The 12,517-nt window shown below is 48.7% G+C and overlaps 1 protein-coding gene across 1 annotated transcript in view; it reads left to right on the forward strand.

Annotated features, from left to right (window-relative positions):
- The first annotated feature begins 5,584 nt into the window (after positions 1-5,584).
- Positions 5,585-12,517, forward strand: part of MAP3K14 (mitogen-activated protein kinase kinase kinase 14) — a 43,178-nt gene continuing 36,245 nt past the window's right edge. Inside the window, exon 1 of the mRNA XM_043466293.1 lies at positions 5,585-5,692. The gene's annotated coding sequence lies outside the window, so the exon portion shown is untranslated. The remainder of the gene's footprint in view (positions 5,693-12,517) is intronic.

Here is a 12,517-nt window from a genome sequence, read left to right on the forward strand (position 1 = left end):
GCACCCACTCTGCCACCCCCCTCCCCCCCCCACACACACACATACAATAGACAGGAAGCTCCCTGAGGGCAGGGCAGGGACAGGTCTGAAAGTCCCACACTCCCCCCCACCCGAGCCTGATACAGTAGGTGCTCAGAGCATCACAGCAGTGGCTGGCTGCAGATGGGAGCCACAAGAAGTCATCTAACTCTGATGCAATTAGTGAGGGTCTCTGGTGGCTCAGACGGTAAAGCGTCTGCCTACAATGTGGGAGACCTGGGTTCGATCCCTGGGTCGGGAAGATCCCCTGAAGAAGGAAATGGCAACCCACTCCAATACTCTTGCCTGGAAAATCCCATAGATGGAGGGGCCTGGTGGGCTACAGTCCATGGGGTTGCAAAGAGTCAGACACGACTGAGCAACTTCACTCTCTCTCTCTCTCCAGACAGAAAGGGTGGTGTGCAGAAACCAGACTGCAGGCAGTACGTGCTAGTGGGAGATGAAGTGGACACCAGAGTACTAAGAAGTGTGGCAGCTAAGAGGGGAAAGGAGGCTGGGCCAAGAGTAGAGGGGAAAACCAGGACAGGGAAAGGGTTTTGTTTTTCTTTTTTCTTCTTTATTGGTCTGTTTTTAGGTTGGGTTGAGAAGAAAAAGCTAAAGGGGAGGAACTGAAGGGCAGGAGGTGCATGGATATTGGGGGTGGCACACATGACCTACGGGGTCTTAGGAGGATTAAATCTACCAGAAGGGTTAAGGATGATGTTGAGGTGAGTTAGAAGGGGATAACCAATCAGGAAGTGAGAAAAATTTGAGTCAAGCCTCAGCCCAAGGCTCCTGAAGAAGCCTAGGAAGGTTTCAAGTTCAGGAGGGGTCTTGTGGATGCCCAGGACCTGCTCTTGGTGACGTTATTTTTTTTTTTTTTAATTTTTCCAGCTTTATTGAGGTATAATTATACAAAATGTTATGTATAAATGTATAAATAATGCTATTTATTAATGCATAACTATACATAATATTCTTTTTTTGCCATGAAGGTATTTTTTTTAATTTTTTATTTTTTTTCCATTTATTTTTATTAGTTGGAGGTTAATTGCTTTACAATATTGTAGTGGTTTTTGTTATACATTGACATGAATCAGCCATGGATTTACAGGTGATGTTATTTTTGCCCCGTGTTCGAGACATCCCCCGCCAGGCTCCATCCTTCGTGGAAATGGACACCTCTCCCCTCAGCCACGTGGCCAGGGCTCCTCCTCTTGTCCCATAGTGCTATGGCTTGCTGTGTCCTCTTCCATGTCCCCTTTGAAGCAGAATGGATAAGGGGCAATCAGAGTCCAGAATCCACATACAATGGCGTGCTGGGAAATGTTGAACAGTCAGCTTGGGGGTAGGTAGCCCTGGTTTATATTGTCTGCCAATTCCCATGGTGTAAATATTTACATCGTGCCTGATTTCAAGCAACATGAGTTCCTGACGGCAGCACAGGAAGAGAGTCCCAGCACAGCACTGTCTGCATCCACTCCCTGTCCTGCCTCCCTGGCCCCCTGTATACCTCTGGACTGTGTGGCAGCAATGGGGCAGATTCACACCTGGGAGGACGACAGTGCCATGGCTGCAGCCTCAGCCAGGCCCCAGATGGCAAAAGAAAACTGCATCTCCTTCAGGAACATCCACTGCAACCCCCCAGTCCTCTCTGATCTCAGCCTCACATACGAATTCTTCTCAAGCATAACTTCAGAATCTCCCAAGAATGTGGGGCCTGAGATCCACAGACACACAGATGATTCACTGGCCAGTTTCTCACTAGACATGGCTGGACACCATGAACTGTGCTGACTAAGGCAATAAAAACCAGAATATAATCTCCTTTCTTCCAAAGCAAACAGAAATGGAGAAATGATTCAAGAATGGCACTCTCTCCCTGATGCACAAAATTCACTCACTCTTCATCATTCTTCTACAGAAATGATTGGGCAATTTACTACTTAAAGCCCACGGTCTCTTTGTAGAGTCCCGCATGCAGGAGAGCAGGCGCTCTGGGTCACATATGATTTGAAAGCCAGATCTTCTATTGCTTGAGTGTTACTGTTCTCTGAGCCTCAGTTTGTTCATCTGTGAAGTAGGGGTGGTAATAGCAATAACCTATTCTATGAGGTTAAGGGTTCTCAACTGGGGGTAATTTTGCTCTCTTTGGGACATTTGTCAATGCCTGAGGACATTTTTTGCTGTCACAACTGGGTGTAGGAGGGTGGTATTACCGACATCAAGTGGGCAGAGGCCAAAAGAGCTTTTTTCTTTTTTTAAACAAGGGATATAATCTCCCTTTTTATTTTTTATGTTTTTATTTTGACTGCACTGGGTCTTCATTGAGGTGCATGGGCTCCCTAGCTATGGCGCTAGGGCTCAGTAGTTGCAGCAAGCATACCTCTAGTTGTGTCATGCAGGCTTAGTTGCCCCGGAGCTTGTGGGATCTTAGTTCCCTGACCAGGGATCAAACCTGAGTCCACCTTGCATTGCAAGGTGGATTCTTAACCACTGGCCCTCTGGGGAGGTTCCCAGAAATGCTCTTAATCATCTTATAGTAATATGATGCTCCGCCCCCCCCAACAAAGAATTATCTAATCCAAAATGTCAGCAGTGCCAAGTTGGGAAACCCTGGACAGGAGTGAATATTTAGTGAGGTTATTATGCATACAAATCATTTAGAGGGACCTCCCTGGTGATCCAGTGGCTAAGACTACACAATCCAATGCAGGGGGCCCGGGTTTAATCCCTGGTCAGAGAACTAGATTCCACACGCTGCAGCTAAATATCCCTGGCACAATAAAAAAAAAAAATTTTTTTAATGTTTTTTAAAGTACTTATAAATAGCTGGTTTATTTTCTGTAAGCTCTCATAAAACAGAAGCTGTTATTCGTTTTGGAAGAGCAGTCTTGCCCTTCCATTTCCAGACTTGAAACACGGAGGTGAGATGTGGAAATCCTTGACTGCTGAGAACCCAACTCACTGCTCCAGGTGTGAGTCACCCCACAAATACCAGTTTATTTTATTTCAGGCAGAGCTGAGACTGCACAAGTGACTCGGGGCTAGAAACCTTTCCAGGTTGTCGCGACTTAGCTGGCTGGGCTGAAAGGAAGTCATTTTACCCTGAAGCACTCCTTCCAAAAGATGCCAGCATTTCAAGGCCTGGAGTCTCTGTGGAGCTCAGAGTGGATGTCACGCTGTCTCTTACTTCAGCCCACACACAGTGGATCTTGGAAAGGCCTGAGGAAACTAGCTGAAAAAACCACGAGGCCCTGCTTGCCCCAAATCTCTCCCTCACTAGCCTGTAGAGGCTCGCTCCTCTCGTGCAACCTAATGTGAAATTCCTTCTTGGAAGTTGCAACTCTGGATCAAGACATTCACTCACTCCAATACACATTAGTGTTAGTGAATAGATTTTGCTGCTGTTGTTCAGTCGTGTCCAACTCTTTTGCCACTGATGAGTTTTCCAAAGTTTCTGGATAGATTTAAAGATAGATCATCTTGATTGCGGTTGGGAGGGGGGGCGGGCTGTGGGGAGGGTATCCCACCGACCCAGAGAAATGTCAAGGGAAGCTGGGTAAAGTACATGGGCACTGGGTGTCATAAAGAAGGAACAGTGAAAGAGGCAGAAGGCTAAGGCGGGCCAGGGAATGTCTGCAAACTCTGGCCCTGTGCCCCTGTCTTTCCTGAGAAGCGATATGCCCAGAGGCAAACAGGTGGTGGAAGAGGCAAGCTCTGCATCCAGGCTTGCTGATAGCAACCATCTGGCCAAGTTCCACCTCTCCCTGAGTCACTGAAATGAAAACCCTGGGGTTGGAAGCAGCTTTAAGGGCCCCCCAGCTTCTTCTTTACCCATCATCTCCCACACCAGTCAGTAGCAGAGCCAGTTTATGCAACAGAGACTATCCAACTCTGAAGCATGGGCTCTATTGGGACCATAACCCCGAATGTCTCAGTAGCCACGCAGATGACATAGGGTAAGTGGTTGAGAGCAAGCCTAGGGGAGGGGGGCGGGGGTGTGCTGTGAGGAACTCCAGGATCTGCTCTAAGGCATGCAAATTCAATTTTAAGAAAACATTGCACCAGCCAAACAAAACTAATCTATGGCCTGAGTGAGTGGATGAGGCCCTGAGGTTAAGTCTTCTGCTTGAATGAATGGTATTCCGTATTCCCCACAACCAAGATGTCTGCTAGAGGCAGATCTCCAGAAACATACATCATGAATGACTATCCGAAAAGTGGTTCTGCAACTTCCCTGGCACCCCCATGGTTAAGACTCTGCACTTTCAATGCAGGGGGCACGGGTTTGACCCCTGGTCAAGTAACTAAGATACCTCATGCTGCGTGGTACAGGCTAAAAAAACAAAACCTGAGCAGGTCTTTGCTCCAAGGCTTCTAGAGATGGGGTAATCCTTATTTCTCCAGACGGCCTTGAATGGGGCCTGCTTACCTCTACCACTAGAGTGGGGTAACTCACTTGCCTGCCCTAGTCCACTGATGGGGGTGGAGTGCCCAGGTACCAGCATATCTTTTATTTTGCAAACTATTTTTTAAGTGTGAATTTTTTTTTATTATAAATAAAAAAACAAGCTCACTGTGGAAACACTGGAAAATTTGGAAAAGCAAAAGTTAGAAAAGAAAAAATAGCCGTACCTACCTAAACCGACTCCCCAACCCCTTCGCCGCCCCATCCTCATTCAGAGAACCACTATTGACACCTTTCTGAATATTCAGACTCCAAGTCCTTTTTATACATAGGTAAAGCTCTAGTCTTCTTTCCGGCTCCATAACCTGTAAACCCAGCGAGGAGATGCTTCACGCAGCGCTCACACCAGGTTACTTCTCTGACTGTAGGACGGGATTGCACCACGCCAGCCGCACGCTCTCAGCAGACAAGGGTTTCAACACACAGGTGTAACCTGTATAAGCCTTTAGCTCCCCAAGCTTCTCAAGGGCAGGCACTAGAACCTATCTTAGCCTCAGAGACGCTACAGCCCCAGGTTCACAGTAAGTGCTCAATAAAATGTTTCTAAATACACAGCCCCGCCCCGCCTCTCTCCTCCCAACAGCCAACACACCCGCCTCAGCCGCCAAGGCTTGGAGCAAAGAGGAAACACAACCAAAACCTGAGGAGAAGGCGCCTCGCGGTCTCCTAGGTAACCAGGTCTTAGGCTGGGGAGTGCCCACGCATGCGCACACTGGCCCTTCCTTCCCGTAACCTCCAGAGGAACGCACCCGTAAGACTGCCAGAAGTCGAGCGCGCATGTGTGGTTCCACCAACACCCCGACCGCCTCCGCCTTCTGTCAATCCGTCTGCCCAGCAATCTCTTCGCTATAAACACTGTCCGGAAATAGTGCCCATTTCTGGAAACAGGGCCTCGTTAACCAATCGTTGCTTGGGGCGGTAGGAAGGAACTGGCTGGGACGCGCCGTCTCATTGGAAGATTGGGGGAGTGGGCGGGGCCAGAAGCTAGGTGCGGCCAAAGCAAGGAGGCGCGAAGCGAGGCAAAGTTGCTGCCGCGGGTGGAGGCGTGGCCCCGGGGGCGGCCGGGAAGGCGGTGAGGGGGCGGGGTCCTGGGTGGGGCGGGGCGACCGTGGGCCCAGAGAGCAGCGGTCGGCGACAGGCGGCGGGAGATCGAGGGCGAGGCGAGCGCGACACTCGCTGGTGGGGGAGATCGGCGCTCGGCCGGTAGGTGACTAGAGCGAGTCCCGGGGCGAGGGGCAGAGAGGACGGGTCATTCCTCAAACCGGGGCCGGGCTGCGGCCTGGCCCGCCGCATCGGAATGGTGGGGTCGGCGGCGCGGCCCGGGGACCCACTCGCGCGGGTCCTCGGCTGTGGCAGCTCGCCGCCCTTGCGCCCTCACTCACGCCGCCAGGGCCACGGTCGCACGCCGGGCTCGCCCTGCACACCCGCAGACCACACGCTCGCCCAAAGCGCGCGCAGGGGCCCCTTCCTTCCCTTTCCCCGACACCCCCGTTTCCCCGCGCCAGGCTGCCCCACCGCCCAGGCCTGGCCGTCCTGCTCGGTTCTCTGGATGTTCTCCAGAGTGAGAGCTCACCTCGGCACTGGACTTAAGGTGCCGAACGCCCCTGCGCGCTGGGTCCCTGCGTCCTCCCACCTGTCCAGGCAGTGAAACCCTCAGGTCTTTCCTGGGAAGTTCTCGGGGTCACACCCCGAACCTGGGAGAAGAGACGGAGCCTGCGATCAGCACCCAGCGGGGCAGTGCTGGCTGGTCGCAGCATCCTTTCTCTCCCCGACCCCTCGGTAATTCTTCTTGCCACTCCACTCAGGACTTCCTCTGTCGGCTCGGATAAAATATCCCATCTTGGAAGTCCATTGTGGCCCTGGCAGCCTGCAGCCAAAGGGCACCAGGCAGAAGGAGGCCCCTTGTAAAGAGTCCCACTTGCCCAGGAACCTCCTCTGTGCCGGGTAACTTCAAAAAAAGCAGTTTTTTTCCTAATTGAATTTAAAATGTGGCTCTCAGTCCTAAAGGGTGGACTGGGGAATGAGTGGGGAAAAGAGACAGAAATCTGTGATATAAATTGTTTTTGTTAACTGGAAGACAGTGAAGGCTGGTCCCTTGATGTGAACTCAGAAAGCAAGTGAAGTTAAATGGTGAGAGGTGGGATCTGATACAAAATAGCCTTCTGAAGTTTATTCCAGGAATAAATGTTGAAAACCCCTTGACTAGAAACATGGTCTCTCTGAAAGATTAGAAGGAGATAGTATCTTAACATTAGTGATGTGTCTTTTTTTTTTTTTTTACTTAGTATCTTCATAGCTGTAACCTTTTTCCTTCGGATATTTGTGTGATAAGATAGATAATATTGTCCTGTTTTAGAGGTGAGGCACCTGAGGCAGGTGTGTGTTTGGCAGGGACTGGAGGCAGGTAAATGGCTCTTGCCCAATGCCTCATAGCTGAGACTCAGGGTGATGACTTTAATCTGGGCCACTGGAGTCTTTCCCCGGCTCCTTTCCCTAAAGCAGAACCACGTTATGGGACTTGGATGCAGGACATGGGGAGAAGTATTTGGTGTGGTATTTATGCTCTTAACATGAGAGAACAGGTGCTTGTCTCACTTACAAAGTGTTTGGATTTACTCTTGGTGTTTTTTAAGTGATGTCAAAGTCTGTTCCTTTGGTGCAGCGATGCCAGACCTCTGAGATTTTCAGATGCCTTGAGGACATCCTCATTTATTTTGAAGGGTGTGGTGGTGAATTTCTCAGAAGGCCTCAAAATAAAAGTACTCATCTCTGACTTTAATTTTAGAAATCTATATCCAGGTATGTGTTCCAGCTCTTTTGTGAGACCAGACAGCAGTAAGCCACCAACCTTCAGTCCCCTTCTGACTGTTTTCAGGTTATAAGGAGTAGTTCTGAAAGGGGGTTTTTCACCCCTGGTGCTGTCTGTTAGAGTTTGTGGGAGCAAGCGGCACCACAGACAGAGACCCTGCCAAATGAACCCTCATCTTTTAAACAAAAATGTCTGGTTGGCCATTTCGCCTCCACAGACGGAGGTTTGGTTCCTCATTTTGTTTCTCCTATTGAACACTGACTCCATTGTGATCTGCTTGGAGTGTTTGTGTATCACTGAATGTTGAGAAGCGGGCTTGCCCTGATTGGTTGTCCAACTCCAGGCAACTGTTGTGGTTTTTGTTTGGCGTGTGGTAACGGTTCATCCTGGCCAGGGTCTGGTGCGAGATCTATAGAGATGGGAGATGGGTAAAGACTGACCCAGGGCTGTTCTCCTCATTGTTGGCACCCTCTTAAGAGTGTCCCATCACTTTGGCCTGCGATGTCACTTTTAGTTTCCTATTTTTTTTCCTGTCTCAATGGACAGCACATGAGCTTTCCTAACAGGCCGGCCTCCCTTGATGAAGAGCTGAGAGATTCATGTTGGTTGACCCAACAGATGGTCTTTCTGGGAGGGTGGTTAAGAAATCTTCAAACCAAGTTTGGCCCTAAATTAAAAGTGTAAGTTAGCTTGATACACACATAGGCAGCCTCTTTGTACCAATGGCTTCCATCATCTGAGAGCTGTGTTTTTTTTTTTCCTGGCAAAAGGTTAAAATGCAACTAAAATTCTGCTTTCATGATTAATAAGTCACTACCGCAGTTGTATCTGATGCTTCCTGTTTGCCCCATTTTAGTATTTCAGTTAAACTGGAAACATCTGAGCCTTATGGGCACTTTGGAAGACAGCAGTGTGAAAGTGGTGGTGGTGGGAACAGTTCCCTGTCAGTGGATTTGGGAAGCTTTAAGGATAAGCCAGCTCCTCCTGGCCTCCGCACACTGAGATCCCTGGGCAGGGAAAGTAGTGGGGGTTGAGCACCTTCAAGGGGTAGGTGAGCTTTTAAATTGATGCACGTGTGAAGGCTCTGCCTTTGCTGGGTGGTGCTGACTGAAATGTTGAAAGCAGTCGATTAGAAATGGAAGGCCAAACATAGGGCAGATCGAGTAGTAGAACATTTCAGTCGAGCTGAGCGAGGCCCTGAACATCTGTTGGCTTTGGGGTCTTCGGTTCTGGCCTTGTCTTAACTACCTGAGTGACCATGCAGAGAAGATTCACTTTTCCTCAGTGGCCTGTGTGCCCTTCATTGTATTCTAGTTTAAAGGATCCCCTTCTCATGGTGGCCAAGGCAGAGGATGGGGGTGGGGGTGTAGATTGGGAGTTTGGGACCATCAGATGCAAACTCTTACATAAAGATTGGATAAACAACAAGGTCCTACTGTATAGCACAGGAAGCTATATTCAATATCCTGTAATAAATGATAATGGGAAAAAATACATATATGTGTATATATAAAACTGTATCACTTTGCTGTATACTGGAAACTAACACAACCCTGTAAATCAACTGTACTTCAGTAAAAAGAGCCCCTTCTCTTCTTGCTATTTTATATCTTTTAATCTCTTATCCGACTGGTATGAATCCCTTGAGATTATATGACATTAAGAGTGATGATACCTAGTGGCCATTCTCTGTTTTCTCACAGTACTCCTACAAAAGAAGGCAGGGACCAAGAGCAGGAACATGAGGCCTATTAAGGAGAGATAAAGTGGACGAGATTACTCAGGAAATCAGTGTCCTGTCCAGAATCTAAACCCACATTTCTTGACATCTAGTTTAATGCTTTTTCTACTAACTTATTTATAAAAGGATAAGTTGGGATTTTTTGTTTGTTTGTTTCCAAAACATGTCCATTTTGAATATAACTAAACCAGGGTAGCTGCTTTATTTTTCTATTTACATTCACAAGTATTAACTCAGAAATGTTATCAAGTAATTAAGAGTTGATACATATTATCCGTAATAATTATTACTAAAAGTCTGAAAGATAAAGAGCACATCCTCTGGTCCAGTCTGCTTATCCCTATTTTACAGATGCAGAAATTAAAGCAGAGGGGTCAAGCAACCTGCCCAGAATGGTAGAGTCAGTCCATGGCATCTTTATGCCCCGGGTGGGGGTTTAGGCTGCCAGGTCAGAGAGAGACCCAGGTCAGGTCCAGGTCTGCCACGGTCTGTCTGTGTGACTTCAGGCAAATCAGTTCACTTCCCTAAGCGTCCGGTTCCCCGTCTGTAAACATTTTGTGGTGTTGCTTTGAGTAGAAAATGAGAGAATATATATAAAGTGCTGAGCTCAGCACGGAATAAGCCAGAGGACACAATGGCTGTAAATGTGGCTGGTGGTTGTAGTAGTAATCGCAGTACTAGTAGTTGGTGATTACCACTTTGACTAGACCTGTTTTCTGTAAGATGATGTCAGGAAGGGTCAGGCTGCCTGACAGGGCCTGTCATTTTCTCAGCAGGACCACCAATGGGACATTTCTTCCGTCTGGAGGTTTTAGCTGTCATGTTCTCCCTGTCTTACACTAAATTCCACCCTCATCACCCTCCAAAGGAACCTAACAAGGCTCCAGCTCTGCCTGCTCAGAGCTGGCAAGCCTAAACCTGGGACACCCTCGGCCACCACCCAGAGGGAGGTACAGATGGGCCTTTCTGGGGCCCTCCTGTGTCCCCCATGCAGTGAAGTGGGTCCTAGTCTTAACTCTGGAGGGGAAAAAAGGAAAATACTGTGTAGAATCTAATAGAATCTAAGTCAACAAACACTTGTTCCTGTCTGTTTGGGAGACTAAAAGGGAAGCCTGGGTCCTGTGGGGCAAGGTTCCCACCACCATGTGGCACCCTGCCCTTTGTCATCTTTTCAGCGGTCTGGGGGCCCTGGATCCGCAGTCAGCAACTCACAGATTTCCCTTTAAATCACCCAAGGGGAGAAAAAAAAGCAAAAAACAGTTTCACATTACATTTTAAATTCTTTTTCTCCCCCCTTTCTTAATAGAAAACAAAAATGCAAGCTCCCACCAGGCTGACGTCCCCTTTAAATAACATCTTGTTTTCTCTTGGGGAAGCTGTCTTCATAGCCAAAGAGTCATTTCTAAAGTGAACCTAGTTTTTAGAAAAAATAGATCACCGGATGTTAAGCCTCATGTGGAGCTAACAGTTCAGATGAAAATGAAACCAGCAGGCCCGGAGTGGCAGCTCCACACTTGACTTCAGACTGGAGGTGAGAGGCAGAGTGTGTCTGAGCCCAGGTCGGCAACTGGTTGGCCCCACAGACTGCATTTGATAGGTGCCTTAGTCATTTTCCAGGCAGCTTTGCTTAGGTGAGCAGAGCACTTTCTCTGGAAGGTGAGTCACACTTGCAGGGGTGTAGGTGACATGCGATTTATTCCCCAGCTCAGTCACAGAGGAAGTCTTGAGCAGACCTTGTGGAGAAGCTGTCGGCCAAAGCTCATGTTCATTTCAGTCCAGGGGCTTTGGAGGCAGGGGGGATAAGGAAGCCAGCTAGGGGCTCCCGGGGCTTGCCAAATGACAGAAAAATGGCTCCCCCAGCAGGGGGGTCATGTGGACCCGGCAGAGAGCCCAGATCAGCAGTGTCACCACGCTCTTGAGCCCAACCACCTTGAGGGTGGAAAATGGCCCGTTTCCAATGACAGTCAACAAAGAAGCCAGAGGAGAGCTTTGGCTCCAGGGAGCTGGGAAACCCCTTGGCAAGAAGCAGAAAGATACAAACCACAACTTTGGTGTGAAAGGCCTTTCGGGGAACCCTTTTCTACCTGCCTTCCTTTTCACCACCTGAGTTGGAGGCTCTGAAGAGCTCCAGGGATTAGAAAGGCTAGATTGGACTTTGACTTTCTGGAAACTTGCAAATTCTGAGTCTGCCACACTTCTGGAGCAAGTGTTTGGATTCAGAAAGATGCTGCAAAGGAGACTCCTGAGCCATCTCTTCCACACAGTTTCTGGTTGCCGGACTTTCTGCCAGCCCTCTTAAAGTCATGAGCAGGCATCCTTCAAGGCGCAGGGTTTGTTTCAGACTCTCTGTTCTAGACCAATACAGTTGGCGTTGAACTTATTGCTGAAGGTCAGAGACCTCTCAGTGTCCTGGTGGGCTTGACTTTATTGAAACCACAGAGGAAGAGCTAGTGTTACCTTGTTTCCTTTATCCATCAGACTCCTCTCCAGCCCCCTGCCCACACCTCTTCCATCTAGACTAGCCAGCAGTCACTTTGGGTGGGCATGGCTAAGTGACCTTAGGCCTGAACCTCTCTGTCAAGAAAGAGCTGTTGGGTTTCCCTAGTGGCTCATTGGTAAAGAATCCACCTGCCAGTGCAGGAGACATGGGTTCGATCCCTGATCTGGGAAGATCCCACATGCCACGTGGCAGCTAAGCCTGTGTGCCACAACTATTGAGCCTATGCTCTAAAGCCCAGGAGCCACAATTGCTGAAGTCTGCGCGCCCAAGAGCCCGTGCTCCGTAGCAGGAGAAGCCACTGCAGTGAGAAGCCTGAGCACCGCAACCAGAGAGTAGCCCCTGTTCACCGAAACTAGAGAAAAGCCCATGCAGCAACAAAGACCCAGCAAAGCCAAAGAAATAAATAAAATTATAAAAATATATATTTTTTTAAAAAGAAAGAACTGTTTTGAGTTACAGCCTGAAAGTGATCATAACTGTTTACACACTTCTCTGTTTAACAGAGTAGAAAATGGTGAACTCAGGAAGTTAAGTGAGTTGCCCAGGGCCACACAGCTAGTTAATTGCAGGATCTGAGCTAAAGTCCAGGCTCTTTGTGCCGCGCTGTGCTGCCACTGAGCAAAGGAGATACTCCCAGAGCAGGGGTTACTCCTCCTTCGTATCCCCACCCAACCCCATCACACTTGGCCTTTCTTCTAGCTCTGCCAGGCCTGGGGAGGGTGGAGCTGGAGCAATAGCTGCTCTAAGAAAAAGTAAACAGAAAGCTATTTATTTGACACTCTTGTACCATGAGGTTTGTGTAACCGCAGGAGATGAAGATTGATAAGAAAATACAATTCTGGGCAGGGTTACCTGGAAGTCTCAAAGGTTGTCTCCGCCTGTAGGGCACTGACCTACCTCACCAGGCAGTGTCTTACCCAGAGGTGGGCCTTCAGTAGCTATGAATGATTGATTGTGAGGCTGCAAACCCACTGGGTG

The sequence above is a fragment of the Cervus canadensis genome, chromosome 1, assembly GCF_019320065.1.
Source record: "Cervus canadensis isolate Bull #8, Minnesota chromosome 1, ASM1932006v1, whole genome shotgun sequence".
Lineage (NCBI taxonomy): Eukaryota > Metazoa > Chordata > Mammalia > Artiodactyla > Cervidae > Cervus > Cervus canadensis.